The sequence below is a fragment of the Pelodiscus sinensis genome, chromosome 24 (assembly GCF_049634645.1).
Source record: "Pelodiscus sinensis isolate JC-2024 chromosome 24, ASM4963464v1, whole genome shotgun sequence".
NCBI classification, from domain to species: domain Eukaryota; kingdom Metazoa; phylum Chordata; order Testudines; family Trionychidae; genus Pelodiscus; species Pelodiscus sinensis.
In genome coordinates this window covers 21,108,545-21,122,424 of record NC_134734.1, presented here as the reverse complement: position 1 = coordinate 21,122,424, position 13,880 = coordinate 21,108,545, and the positions used below count along the sequence as shown (strand labels likewise).

Genomic DNA, 13,880 nt, shown 5'->3' with positions numbered 1-13,880 from the left:
GGGAGCCTCATGCTGAGTTTGGTCAATATCACAATAACATATAGGAAAAGTAATTATTCTACAGAGCCACATTGGAGGGAAATGTCTTTCAGTAAAGGACAAGTGTCAAAACTGACAGGCTAGGTCTACACAGCAGGGTTATTTCAGAATAATTGACATTATTCCAAAATAACACAGTTTGCATCTACACAGCAAGCCGCTATTTCGATAATGTCAAAATAACAGCGAGCTGAAGGACTTCTTACTCCATAAGAACAGCCATACTGGGTCAGACCAAAGGTTCAGCTAGCTCAGTATCCTGTCTGCCGACAGTGGCCAATACCAGATGCCTCAGAGGGAGGGATTACAACAGGTAATCCTCACATGATCCCTTCCCTGTCACCCACTTCCAGATAAACAGAGGCTAGGGACACCATTCCTACCCATTCTGGCTAATAGCCATTGATGGACCTAACCTCCATGAATCTATCTAGCTCTTTTTTTTACTCTGGTAAAGTTCTAGCCTTCTCTGCATCCTCTGGCAAGGAGTTCCACAGGTTGACTGTGCATTGAGTGAAGAAAAACTTCCTTTTGTTTGTTTTAAACCTGCTGCCTATTAATTTCATTTGGTGACCCCTAGTTCTTATATTGTGGGAATAAGTAAATAACTTTTCCTTATTCACTCTTTCCATACTAGTAATTATTTCAGTGGTCCCCAACCATTAGAGGTTGCTGGGTGCCAGGGGGTGTGGCCGTTCACCTGCCGGGCGCCAGAAGGCGGGGACACTTGCACGCCTGGGGGCAGGGCCCCCCCCCCATAGCCACGCGCCCGGGGCCGGCGCCCACCCCAAGCGCCACGCACCCAGGGCCGGCGCCTCCCCCCCAAGCACCGCGCGCCTGAGGCCGGCGCTCCCCCCATGAGCCACGCGCCCAGAGCGTGGGAAGCCAATCCGTGGCACTCCCAGGGCCGGCTCCAGCACCATGCATGTGCCATGTGCCCGGGGCCAGGCCAGCCCCGAGCACTTGGCGGGTGCAGACAAATGCCCCCACGGGCGCCATGGCGCCCTCAGGCACTGTGTTGGGGCCCACTGCATTATTTCATAGACCTCTAACCTATCCCCCCTTAGTCCCCTCTTTTCTAAGCTGAAAAGTCCAAGTTTTTTTAATCTCTCTTCATATGGGACCCTTTCCAAACCCCTCATCATTTTTGTTGCCCTTTTCTGAACCTTTTCCAATGCCGCCTCCTGTAACCCTCATTTTACAGGGAGTAAGGATAGTCGGAGGAAGAGTGCTCTGACTTGGACTTCCTGCTGTGGAGACAGCGCCAAAAGCTGAAATAAGCTATTTTGACTTCAGCGACGCTATTGCCATAGCTCAAGTTGTCTCTCTTAATTTGACTTTTGCCCAGCTGTGTAGCCGTGCCCACGGAGACCTGCAGAAAAAGGGTGTTGGTGACATGTTCCAGGTAGACTCCAACCCCAGCTCCCAGAAACTGAAGTGCTCTGTTTGTCCATGGAAGAAGTACAGCATGCGGGGCCAGTTATTCGTACACTGTCTCACCAGCGGACGTCACCTCTAGCCTGGAAGTTGGATTGTTCAAGGAGAGAAGGCAGTTCACTCCTTGGTCTGACCAAGCGTATTCTGCAATAGCTAGCCCTGCATAGACAAGCCCTTACATGTTTCCAGTGTATCCACAACAAAGGATGTCACTGTTCTCCCACAGCCCTCGCCCCCACTCACTATGGTTTGCACAGACTTCAACCTGCCTACTTAGCCTCATCATGTGCCAGCGAGAAAATCTTGTCGTGCAACCAGGAGGTTAACAAGCCCAGGAACTGACAGATTGAGGCAAGGAGAAAGCTGCCTTCACAGGGGTAACTCTGTCAGGAGTTCTTTTTCAGCGTAAAGCAAAGAGATCTCACCTCAGGCGTCTCCACCGATCACAACAACTGTTGGACAGCGAAGAGGGTGTTCTTTCACAAGAAGAGGAAAAAGAACAAGTGCCCTGGTAGCCACTCCATCCATAGCAATCACAGCTTACATGTGAGAGAGCGTCCATTCAGTGTGGACGCTATCTGTCGAAAAAGCAGATCGCTTTTTCGATGTGCTTTTGCTATGTAGACGCGCTCTGTCAGAAGAAGTTTTTTCAGAAGATCTCTTCTGCGAAAGGTTCTTCCAAAAGAAGCCTGAAGTTTAGACATAGCCCCAGTGTGGGAGGAAAGGTGGTTAGGATTTTAAATGTGTTCATGCTTGCAAAGTACTCCAGAAAGGCAACATACTAAGTATTATTATTATTACCAGGTCAATAAACCCCGGGCTAAGATGGGTTTGCACAACACTCAAATGAGAATAGTTCCCTCAGAGGCATTCCACTCTATTGGGTTAAAATACGCGTTTTCAAAAAGGCCTCCATCCAAATTTGCTCAGCAGACTGGAAGAGCTCAGCAGGGGGCCTTTGATTGAAAAGGCAGCGCGTTCAACCTTCCATCATTTGTCTTCTGGGTTTGGGGCTTTTTAAGAGCCTGTTAGAATGCCCCAGTTGCACCTCCGCCATTGCTTACTTTTCAGTTCTAGACACGAAAGCGTCTTTGGGGGGCTTCCCCATTTATTCCTTCCCCATCTTTTCTCATGGTAGCTCAGTTCGCAAGCCAAAAGGTATTTTTCTAGTTGGCCAAGCAGCACTTTGAACTGAAGCTGGGCGGTCTGAATTGGCAGCCGGACTGCTTTCTGCCTCTCAGCTCATCCATAGTAACAAAGAGCCTCCATCCAGAACGGAGCGGAGGATGCACTAGGTAGAAGTGACTCTAGCTCGCTTGCTGGGAGCTGCAGAAGCTGTCGCAGAGCCAGCAGGAGGAAACGCTTAAAACAAACAAAAGGAAGTTTTTCTTCACAGAGCGCACAGTCAACCTGTGGAACTCCTTGCCAGAGGATGTTGTGAAGACCAGAACTTTAACAGGGTTCAAGAAAGAACTAGATAAATTCATGGAGGTTAGGTCCATCAATGGCTATTTCCCAGGTTGAGTAGGAATGGTGTCCCTTGCCTCTGTCAGAGTCTGAGAATGGGTGATGGGAAAGAGATTGCTTGAAGATTCCCTGTTGTGTTCACTCCCTCTGGGCATCTGGCATTGACCACTGTCAGAAGACAGGACACTGGGCTAGATGGACCTTTGGTCTGACCCAGTGTGGCCGTTCTTATGCTTTTTCAGGTAGGTCCCGGGGGCCCAAAGTGACTCAGAAACTCATGGAGACCAGTCAGGGAATAGGGAGGGGCCAGTTTTACATTGCAGTTTTACATTGCAAAGACCCTCATTTTTGTGCCTGTAGGGTGTGAATGTACGGCCCTGAAGATCCAGCTCCTCTGTTTATCAGTCAACAGAACAGGTAGCAGCAAGGTGAGACTCCCAATGCACTGATCAGCATGTCTCAGTCCTGCCAGGGCTATGACAGCCAACGGGGTGGGGGGCACTTAGCACCACTGGGCTGGATTTAGGGGCAGGCAACCCACTGGCTGCTGGGCTTGGGATGCTGTTTTCATTGTTGGTGACAAAAGGGAAAAGCAAATGTTTGAAGTCAAATGTTTCTGGGATGGATGATCATACAGTTAAAAAAAATTGTTAGTTGTCCTGTAGCACCTCAGGGTACCTCTCCACAGCAGGGCTAACGCCAAAATAGGCTACTCAACCTGAGCCATGTCAACAGCATAGCTTAAGTTGAAATAGCTTATTTCGGCTTTTGGCACTGTCTACACAGCAGGAAGCGCGAGAAAGAGCACTCTTCCTCCGACTCCCCTTACTCCTCCTGCGCACCATCATGGACTTGATGTCAAAATAATGACTTGCTGTGGACTATGTTATTTCAGAATAACGTCAGTTATTCCGAAATAACACTGCTGTGTAGACGTACCCTCTGAGGGTATGTCTACACTACCCCGCTAGTTCGAACTAGCGGGGTAATGTATGCATACCGCACTTGCTAATGAAGCCCGGGATTTGAATTTCCCGGGCTTCATTAGCATAAGCGGGGAGCCGCCATTTTTAAATCCCCGCTGCTTCGAACCCCGTGTAGCGCGGCTACACGGGGCTCGAACTAGGTAGTTCGGACTAGGGTGCCTATTCCGAACTACCGGTACACCTCGTTTCACGAGGAGTACCGGTAGTTCGGAATAGGACCCTAGTCCGAACTACCTAGTTCGAGCCCCGTGTAGCCGCGCTACACGGGGTTCGAAGCAGCGGGGATTTAAAAATGGCGGCTCCCCGCTTATGCTAATGAAGCCCGGGAAATTCAAATCCCGGGCTTCATTAGCAAGTGCGGTATGCATACATTACCCCGCTAGTTCGAACTAGCGGGGTAGTGTAGACATACCCTGAGACTAACAAAAATGTATAGCTGGTACCACGAGCTTTCATGGGCACAACCCACTTCTTCAGATGAGTGGAGCGAAAGGAAGAGAAACTCCAAATGGAATTGAAATCGTACATTTCAGTGATTCTTAACATTAAAACAAGGTTCCTCCAAGCTTATAGAAATGTAATTTGCTCATATCTAGGCTTAAATGCCCATTCACAGACCCCAGCATGGAAATTCATTGTTTTATATAACGGGGATCAGACATGCCTTATATAACGGGGATCAATCGTTATCTTATAGGATGGGGATCAATCATGCAGGCACATCGTGTCTTACAGTCGTGAGATGAACCACACATGCAATGTCAAATAAGGTATTCAAAAGTTTGGGAGGGGCACCAAAGACACACCTCGCCTGTGGCACCATTTGGTCTGGGGCCGGCCTTGCCCGTGCGTGCCCCCCACCAGAGTACCTGTGCTCGCTCTCACGCATGCATGCCATTCCTATGACCACATACATGCACTGAGACCAACCGCCCTCGCTTGCTCCCCAGCCGGTGCCCCCTCTCGTTGTGATCCGAGGCTCTGGGGGAGGTCAGATGTAGGCTTTTGAGTCCACCGTGAGGCTGATTGCTCCTGACAGCTGTGAACATTTGGGGGTCTCCGCTCCAGGGCGTGAGTGGGCCTCAGCCATCTCTGCGTCCCAGTCAGCCCGGGGCATGCGGACAGGGTGGCCAAGCAAGCTGTAGTATTCCTTAAAAGCAGAAGAGTCTGATGTTCCTTGAAGGATAGCATCCCCCCCACTGGGTTGCCATGGAAACAGCCACTAGGTCTAATTCCTGCCTCCTCTTTTCCCGTGCTCCACTGAGCATTCACCTTCAATCATTCATCACAGCAGCCCCCAAGCCCAGCAGGGGGTTGGGCAAAGAGCCCCCACATGGCCTAGGCAGAGCGTAAGTCGTGTCTCGACAAGGAAAACAACTCTGGGTCCGCTGGGGACCGCAGAGGCCTTTTCGTAAAAAAGCTCCCGTTCGAAAAGGGCTGCCAGTTTCCATTCCTCTCCCACCGCAGACCTCAATTTAAGCCTTTGGAGGCTGGGGCCGCACAGACCGGTCCCTCTGAAGCAGGCCTTCGTGGGGGCATCGCTCACCTTTACGGGGGAATGTTTTCTCGTGCCACGTGGCCACGGGGTGCTGACCACTTGTAGCTCTCCCCGATTTCACGGCGACATGGGGCTGCTCGGCTCAGGACCAGAGAGTCACAGGGCTGGAAGAGACCTTAGGAGTCATCAAGTCCAGCCCCCTACCCGAAGCAGGGCCCACGCCAACTCAATCGTCTCAGCCAGGGCTTGGTCAAGCTGGGACTTGAAAACCTCTAGGGATGGCGATTCCACCCCCTCCCTAGGGAACCCAGCCCAGCGCTTCCCCACCTCCTAGGGAAACAGTATTTTCTAATATCCAACCTAGACCTCCCCCACTGTTCAATGTCAGCGTCCCCGTGTCCGGAGGAGCGCTACTGAAGCAAAGGCAGCCCTGGCTCCATCACATGTGCCCATCTCAGGTGCTTTGTGAAGGCGACTACCCTGGGATACCAGCGAGTGGACATGAAGGTGCGTACAGATGCAGTACCCAGCGGCAGGAAAGTGTCACGCCATGTCCGGACGTCAGACAGGGAGCCTTGCGCACCCTCCCTCCAGGGAGCTCCCCGATGCTGGAGAGAAGCTAAGCCAGAAGCCAAGCGAAAGAGGCCACAAGTCGAGAGCACGTGGCCTTCTCTCCAATCACCCATAGGTCACGGCCCACCCGGCTCCTCCTTGCAGACAAGTCTCATGCAGCCCCACAGCCCTGCACAAGCGCAGGGGTACGCTGGCGCAGAGACCGCGCAGGAGCGGACGGGTGTTAGAACATAAGAACGGCTGTACTGGGTCAGACCAAAGGTCCATCTAGCCCAGTAGCCTGTCTGCCGACAGTGGCCAGCACCAGGTGCCCCAGAGAGGGTGGACCGAAGACAATAATCAAGTGATTTGTCTCCTGCCATCCCTCTCCAGCCTCTGACAAACAAAGTTCAAGGACACCATTTTATCCCCTGGCTAATAGCCTTTTATGGACCTAACCTCCATGAAATTATCTAGCTTCTCTTTAAACTCTATGGGTATGTCTACACTACCCTCCTAGTTCGAACTAGGAGGGTAATGTATGCATACCGCACTTGCTAATGAAGCCCGGGATTTGAATTTCCCGGGCTTCATTAGCATAAGCGGGGAGCCGCCATTTTTAAATCCCCGCTGCTTCGAACCCCGTGTAGCGCGGCTACACGGGGCTCGAACTAGGTAGTTCGGACTAGGGTGCCTATTCTGAACTACCGGTACACCTCGTTTCACGAGGAGTAACGGTAGTTCGGAATAGGACCCTAGTCCGAACTACCTAGTTCGAGCCCCGTGTAGCCGCGCTACACGGGGTTCGAAGCAGCGGGGATTTAAAAATGGCGGCTCCCCGCTTATGCTAATGAAGCCCGGGAAATTCAAATCCCGGGCTTCATTAGCAAGTGCGGTATGCATACATTACCCCGCTAGTTCGAACTAGCGGGGTAGTGTAGACATACCCTATTATAGTCCTAGCCGTCACAGCCTCCTCTGGCAAGGAGTTCCACAGGTTGACTACACGCTGTGTGAAGAAGAACTTTCTTTAAGAACTGACCCATCTTTTGTCCAGCACAAACCCGGGAAACATCCCGTTTGCTCGTTACTTAAAAATCGACTTTTCCCCAACCCTTTGGCACTGCCCAGTTCCAAGAGGGTATCAGGTGCAGCACAAATCACATAGGACTGAGCTTCCCTGGACAATGATTGGCTCTGAACCAAGAGGTTTGGCGCCTTCAGATCATCAGCCAAACGTCTGGGCGTTAATCCAAACCTCGGTTTGCCCAGCGTTGCGCAAGACACAAAGGCCAAATTCCACCATGATTTATAGCCATCCCCCACTCTGTTCTCCAAGGCTGCAGTCAAGGTGGAATCCAGGCGGGGACTTGGGCCGGGCCCTGCAACTCACTCAATGAGTCAGCAACCCGTGGCTTAGAAAGGACAAGCCACGTGACAGAACCGTGGCAGGCCCACCGTGGTAGGGACCCGCAAACAGTCTCTTCCAGTGCTAGTGCCCTACACAGCCCAGCACAGGTAGCCCCTACCCCAGACTGAGCGGTCGCTCCACACGGAGAGCGTGTGTGGGGGGGAGTGAAGCTGTGGGGGAGAGGGTCTGCCAGCTCGGCCGGATGCTATTTACTGCAGTGATGGCCGGTCCAGGAGTGTTGGCAACCTGGCGCATGGCCAGGAGGGAGGCACGGGCTGGAGAAGGCGCAGGCAGCCATGCCGCCGGCTAGAGAGAAGCGGCACTTTTAAGGGGAAAGCGCCGCTTCTCTCTGGGCACTTGCTCTGTCTGGCCTGCAAGGGCCACTCACTGCCACTGGGTGAGCAGGAGCGGGGTGCTGAGTCCGGGGGCGGTGGGGACGGGGCAGCTGAGCCAGCACTGAGCTAGGGGAGGATGGCTGGGGAATAAGGCTGGGGGAGGTCAGAGACCCCATATGCAGCAAGCAGCTGGCCTGGAGCACCAGGAAATTTGGAGCAATTTGTTGCCCCAAATGTGGTGGTGCTCCCTGCAGCTGTGTGTTTTGCGTGTGGGTAGGGATCACCCTGGTCCCCACCCATACGCAGTGGCATTGGGCACCACATGTCATGGTGCACTAGGCAGCTGCATGCTGGGTATGTGGCAGCGCCGCGTCTGGTGGCCAGCCCCATCGCTCAGCTGTGCCCAGCAAGGCCATCCCAAGGGGGGGGGGCATGGGGCCTGGGACAACCCCCTTGCGAGTGCAGTGGGGTTCCACCCCTTCCTCGAAGCCCCCTCCTCTGAGCGAGGTGACTGGGAGCCAGGGAGCAAAGCCAACCAGGGCTGTTCTGCTTCCCACCACCGATGGCGAGTGCAGGGTGGGCATGACACCTGCTGTCCCCCTGGCCTGCTCTTTCCCCCCAGCTCTGGGCCTGCCACCTCTCCAAGTTTCTCACTCCTTCTTGACCATCTGGACATTCGTGCTGGCTTTCCCACGCCTCCTTCGCTCACACCGCACAGCCTTGCAGAGAACGTCAGGCAGGGCTGCATGTCAGAAAGGGTGCTACTGTTACTAACGAAACAAAAGAACCTTACGCAACTTAGTTTGCAATGCAGACAAGAAGCGCGAGTGAATTGGTCATACAAACACGCAGCAGGACCTTATAGCAAACAGCGTAATAAAGCCATGTCCTAAGATTCAACAATAAGAAGTTACGGTCTCTTCCTGCCTTAACATTGGGGTACGTACTGATCAGCTACCCGGATGTGGATACCGGGATGGCCCTGCTGGCAAAACTCCTGGAGCACTTTGAACCTAAGAAATTCCCCTGGACAACCGTTGATTGCTTTGGAGCCTGCACCACTGTTGTAAGCACGGCTTGTGGAATGACCTGGCCACAGATGAAGCGGCCAAGGGGGCTGAAGACCGTGGGGGGTCATCTTGCCTAAAACCACAGCTTGTACAGAGCAGAGAAGCCTGCCTAATAGCAGAGAGCAGCTGGCTAATGATGCATGATGTGTGGGGGGGAGATATGCCGAGGCCACAGGGATTAGCACTGGACATGTGTAGATGGGATTCCAAGGTCCTGCTTGAAACCAATTGGCTTTCTCCCTCCCACGCGCCTGCACTAATGAGAAGAGGGAAGGGACTGCAGTATCCCGTAGCTGACGGCAGCAGGGGGGGAGGGATGAAATACAGAGTCTTTCCCACCCGTTGCGCAGTTAGAATCCAGCTGTAGTTGAAAGGCGTTACTGTCAAATTGCTGGCCGGGGGCACAGCTGGAACGAGTTGATGGTCGGGGTCAGCATCAGAGAAATTGACTGGTCCCCCCGGAGGGGAAGGGAGTTGGCCCAGCGAAAAGCCCAGACTGCACTGGCACAAAGACGGAACTAGCCACACATCTGGAATGCTGGGGGCACCTTTCTCCCACCCCACATGCTGTCCTTCCAGAGCAGGGCTGCAGCACAAGGCGCAGGAAGCTTGCCAAGCAAACCTTTGTGGATTTCAGTCTTCAGCCTTCTCCCCATAAGGCCTGTATCATGGAGGTCACACAAACGGGTACCTTTGCCAGCACTTCATATGCAATACAGGCAGTACAGAGAACATCAGAGCGGCCAGACGGGATCAGACCAAAGGTCCATCTAACCCAGTGTCCTGCTTGCCGACAGTGGCCAATGCCAGGTGCCCCAGAGGGAGCAAACACAACAGGGAATCTTCAAGCAATCCCCCTCCTGTCACCCATTCCCACCTCTGACAGAGGCTAGGGACTAAGGATGTTAAGTATCGTGTAACTGACTAATCGAATAGTCGATGGATTTTTGCATCGACTATTCGATTAGTTGATAGGGTGGTGCTGCCCCTTTGAAATGCCGCAGTGGTGTTTCAAAGCGGCAGTGCTGCATGGAGCCCGGGGTTCCCAGCTGACCCCGGACTCCAAGTGGCACTGCCACTTTGAAGTATCCCCCTCTTCCTCCCCCCACTTGCTGCCTCTATCTGATAGAGGCAGCAAGTGGGGGGAAGCGACTAGTTGACTATCATGTCTACTAGCATTTGCTTGTCGGATAGTCAACTAGTCCTTAACATCCCTAGTAGAGACACCGTTCCTACCCACCCTGGCTAATAACCATTGATGGACCTAACCTCCATGAACGTATCTAGTTCTTTCTTGAGAAGCGGAGCTAACTCTCGAGGGGAGGGGAGGAACTGACAGACACCTACCACAAGCAGGCAGGAAATTTGGGGCAAGGGCCCCAAAACAAACCACTACACTGACCAAAAGAGGGAGGCTTTGAAGCTACCGCAGAGCAGACAGGACGGCGGGGTCTTAAGGTCTTGTCCAGAGATCCCTCCCAGAATGCCCTGCCTGGCACTCCTCTGCTCCATTTGGGAAGGGCTGAAATTAACCCTGCTGGGACTTGAGTCTAGTATGTGCACGCAGCCACCTCTCTCGGCTCTGATGCTGCTGCTGGTTTGAGGGTGCTGCGGGCCACAAATGCTGGTTTTCCCTTGTTGTTGGCATTCCCCCACGCTAGAAACCAGCCGCTGCCAAATACACGCCCCGGCTAAACCTTTGAACTCGGTTTCTTTGGAGGGGAGAAAGAAGCAGGAGCTTTGATCTGTGCTCTGGCCAGGCGTGGCCTTAGCACTGCAAGTCTGAGCACACACCGAGGCCCGGCCCTGTAGCCGGGTGTCCAAAGCACAGCGGCTCGACTGGCTCCGGTTCTCCCACATTGCACAAAGCAGGCTGGTGGCCACAGCCCGGAGCCGGTTGGGCTCTCAATCGGCAGCGCGTCCTGGCGCCTTTCCCAGCTACAGGGACGCCACGCGCCTGCCTACTTGCAGGGTTAATCCCCAAGCACAAACAATGGCAGGAAGCTGCAGAGGAGACCAACAGCTGAGCCAAACATCCGAACAGAGACGGGAGCCCGGGTCTTTACCTTTATGCCTCGGAGGCAGATGGCCAAACAAAGCGGGGGGCTCTCCGCCCCACACCCCTCTTTCCCAGGGGTGACAGTTAAGCACTGACGCTCCCTTCCCAGGAGCCAGGCCGGCTGCTACCTCTGCAGAGACAACCCCCAAGCATTACAAAGTCATCTGTGGGCTCTCACTGTTGTGCGGTTTCCCCTTCTTTCATTATCACATCTAGAGGACCAGCTCCTCTTTGGGGCAGGGCCTCTCTGGCCGTTGTTTCTATAGTGCCACGCTCAGGGTGGTCCTGGTGCAAGACTGAGGCATCTTGGTGTTCCTGTCACCCCCACTACCCCAAGTACACTGAAATGTACAGCACCTTGCACAACAGGTCCCATCTTTTCCTGCTTCCTGTTCCTTCTGCCATCAGCTTTCCCTTCCAGGGCCCATACACATGCATCACTCACTGAGGTATGTCTACACTGCAGAGTTTTTCTGGGATACTCTGCCGCATCCAGGGAATGCGTCTGCTCTTCCAAAAAAATTTTCTGGACGCGCTTTTTCGGCATCCCTGTAAACCTTGTTTTACGAGGAAGAAAGGATGTTCCAAAAAACGGGTTTTTTCCTGATATTTGGCCCAGTGTAAACGGGCCAAATGTCGGAAAAGCCTCTTCCGAAGAAAGAAGCGGAAAAAGCTATGCAAATTACGGTTCGCAATTTGTGTAGCTTTTTCCGGAAGAAGCGTGCAGTGTAGACATAGCCTGAACCTCTTAAAATATGCCCTGCAATGCAAATTGAAGCATGCTTTTCATAAAATCTCTGACTAGTGTTTACTGAGTTCCAATCCACTCCAATCGTTTTTTGCGGGACAGTTTATACCAGAAAGCTATCAAGGGGGCATTTGGTCAAAGCTTAGTTTAGATTTTCAAGCCCTAATCCTAATCAACATGCATCACACGGCAGCTAACCAATCAGCACTTGCCATTGCTTAGATAAGAATATCAGGTACTTCACGGTATATTAAAGCCAACTTCAAAAGGTTTCATCTTTAACCATCTTTTTTGTCAGGGGCTGGAAACAGATGGCAGGAGAGGGACCACTTAGGGTACGTCCACACGCCACCGTTATTTCAAAATAACAAAGTGTGCGGTCTACACACAAGCAGCTATTTCAAAATGTTGAAATTATGTCCAGTCAGAGGACTTCTTACTCTGCCTCCTGTAACCCTCACTGGACGAAGAGTAAGGGGAGTTGAAATACGTGCTGTATAGAGGCATCCACATTCGAAATAAGCTACTTTGACTTAGGCAACGCAATTAGCATAGCTCAAGTTGCATAGCTTGTTTTGAGTTTAGCCCTGCTGTGTAGGTGCACCCTTAATGATTTCCTGTTTCTATTCACGTCCTCTGGGGCACCTGGCATTGGAAACATACAGCCTCTCCCTTGTGGACAGGTGTTTTGGGGTAGCAGAGAGAGCTGTCCTTATCCTTACACAGCAGCGTAGGGCACCTGAACATTTGGGGAACTGCTGGGTTTTAATGTTCACCCTCCTGTGTCTTCCTGTCCCTGTTCTGTGGCTCTGCTTCCTCCGGAGAGGTTTTTGTTCATTTAAAAGTGAAAAACCCTGCCAGAGCTATTAGCAGAACCTGTGAAAGAGCCATTCAAGTGGCAACAAATCCATTTGCCAGCCCAAAGTAGAAACTGTCAGTTTCTGAATTGACTGTGTTCGTCGGCAGGTTCTTCATTTAAAATTTGCTTTAAAACTATTTAATTAGTGTGTTGCTGAAGATGATAAAAATCACCCCTCCCCCCCAGCTGGCTGCCATCAGGCACAGGGGCAGCCAAGTACTGCCTAGGGCCCCCTAATTCCTGAAGTCGGCCCTGGTAGCAAGCACAGATGCTTTTGGAAACACAAGGCCGCTTTCTGCCTTGACAACAGGAGGCTTCTGCAGCCCAGGACTCAAGTAATCAAGACCATTAATTAGCAAGTAATTGAACCTCTTTCTTTTATTCAGGCTGAATGGTTTAGGATTTCAACATCATGGCAACTCGTTCTTTCCCCTACATGGCAACTTCATCATCTTTTGCTGGGCTCCGATTCGATTACATGGCTTAGGCCGGGTTAGTACTGGAGGGGGAGGCATGGAAAATCCAAGGTGCCCATTTGTGATTTAGTTACATATTAACATTGTAAGTCCCTTGGGACGGGGTGGTCTTTTTGTCCCGTGTGTGTACAGCTCCTCGCATCAGGCGCGCGCACACACACACAGATGCACGGTGCTCTCACACCAACTCCACCATGGGCCCAGCAGCTTGGAGTTAGTTTCCTGGGTGACAAAATCCTGACCCCATGCCATCCGTGTAAGCCAGCTGGCTTAGTCCTGGGCCCCTGACCTGTGCTCAGGCCTATGAGTAACAGTCCAGCGGCGATTTTCAATCCCCCGGGGCCTGAGGGCAGGGCAGACCATAATGCAAACACAGTTCCAGCATTAGTGCAGTCCAGGCCCTGGTGCAGGGCGGGGAATCCAAACAGTCCCCCATGCATGAGCAGGGAGGGGGAGACTGCCACCCAATATATGAGATAGCAAGGGGGGACGTGGGCCCTCCCAACTCCACTGCCTCCCAGCCCAGGGCCCTAGCGGTGGCTGCCTGACCCTCACTGGGATCAGCGGGGATCCGACACCGACACACTTTAAAGTGTTATGAGGTCAGCCTGACAGTCGTCGGCTTCCCCAGGGCCACTTCCTAACTCCCCCTCGGCACCTACCTGGCTCCAGTTCGACTGTTGGGTCTCGGGGTCCTGGTAGTCTGCCCCCTGGGGTAAGGTAAAGAAAGTCTCCTCTCTGGAGCATGGCCCCAGCCGTCCAGGCCAGTCCTTGACCTCTGCCAGGTCCTCAGGGCCTCGTAGCTTGGGAGCTCAAGGCAGGCCTCTGCTTCCTTTGGTGGCTGGCCCCTACTGAGCTCCCGGGATGGGCTTTTATGCTCCCTGACCCACCCCGGGCCTCTGTGGAATTAAAGGGGCAGGAGCTGGCTCGGCTCACCAGGGCT

At 52.8% G+C, this 13,880-nt stretch overlaps 1 long non-coding RNA gene across 1 annotated transcript; it reads left to right on the top strand.

Moving 5' to 3' along the window:
• The first annotated feature begins 3,301 nt into the window (after positions 1–3,301).
• LOC142819538 (uncharacterized) lies at positions 3,302–13,285 on the top strand. The gene is made up of 3 exons (XR_012897450.1): positions 3,302–3,371; positions 4,627–4,699; positions 12,848–13,285. It is a non-coding gene; the product is annotated as an uncharacterized LOC142819538 (long non-coding RNA).
• Positions 13,286–13,880: the final 595 nt, after the last annotated feature.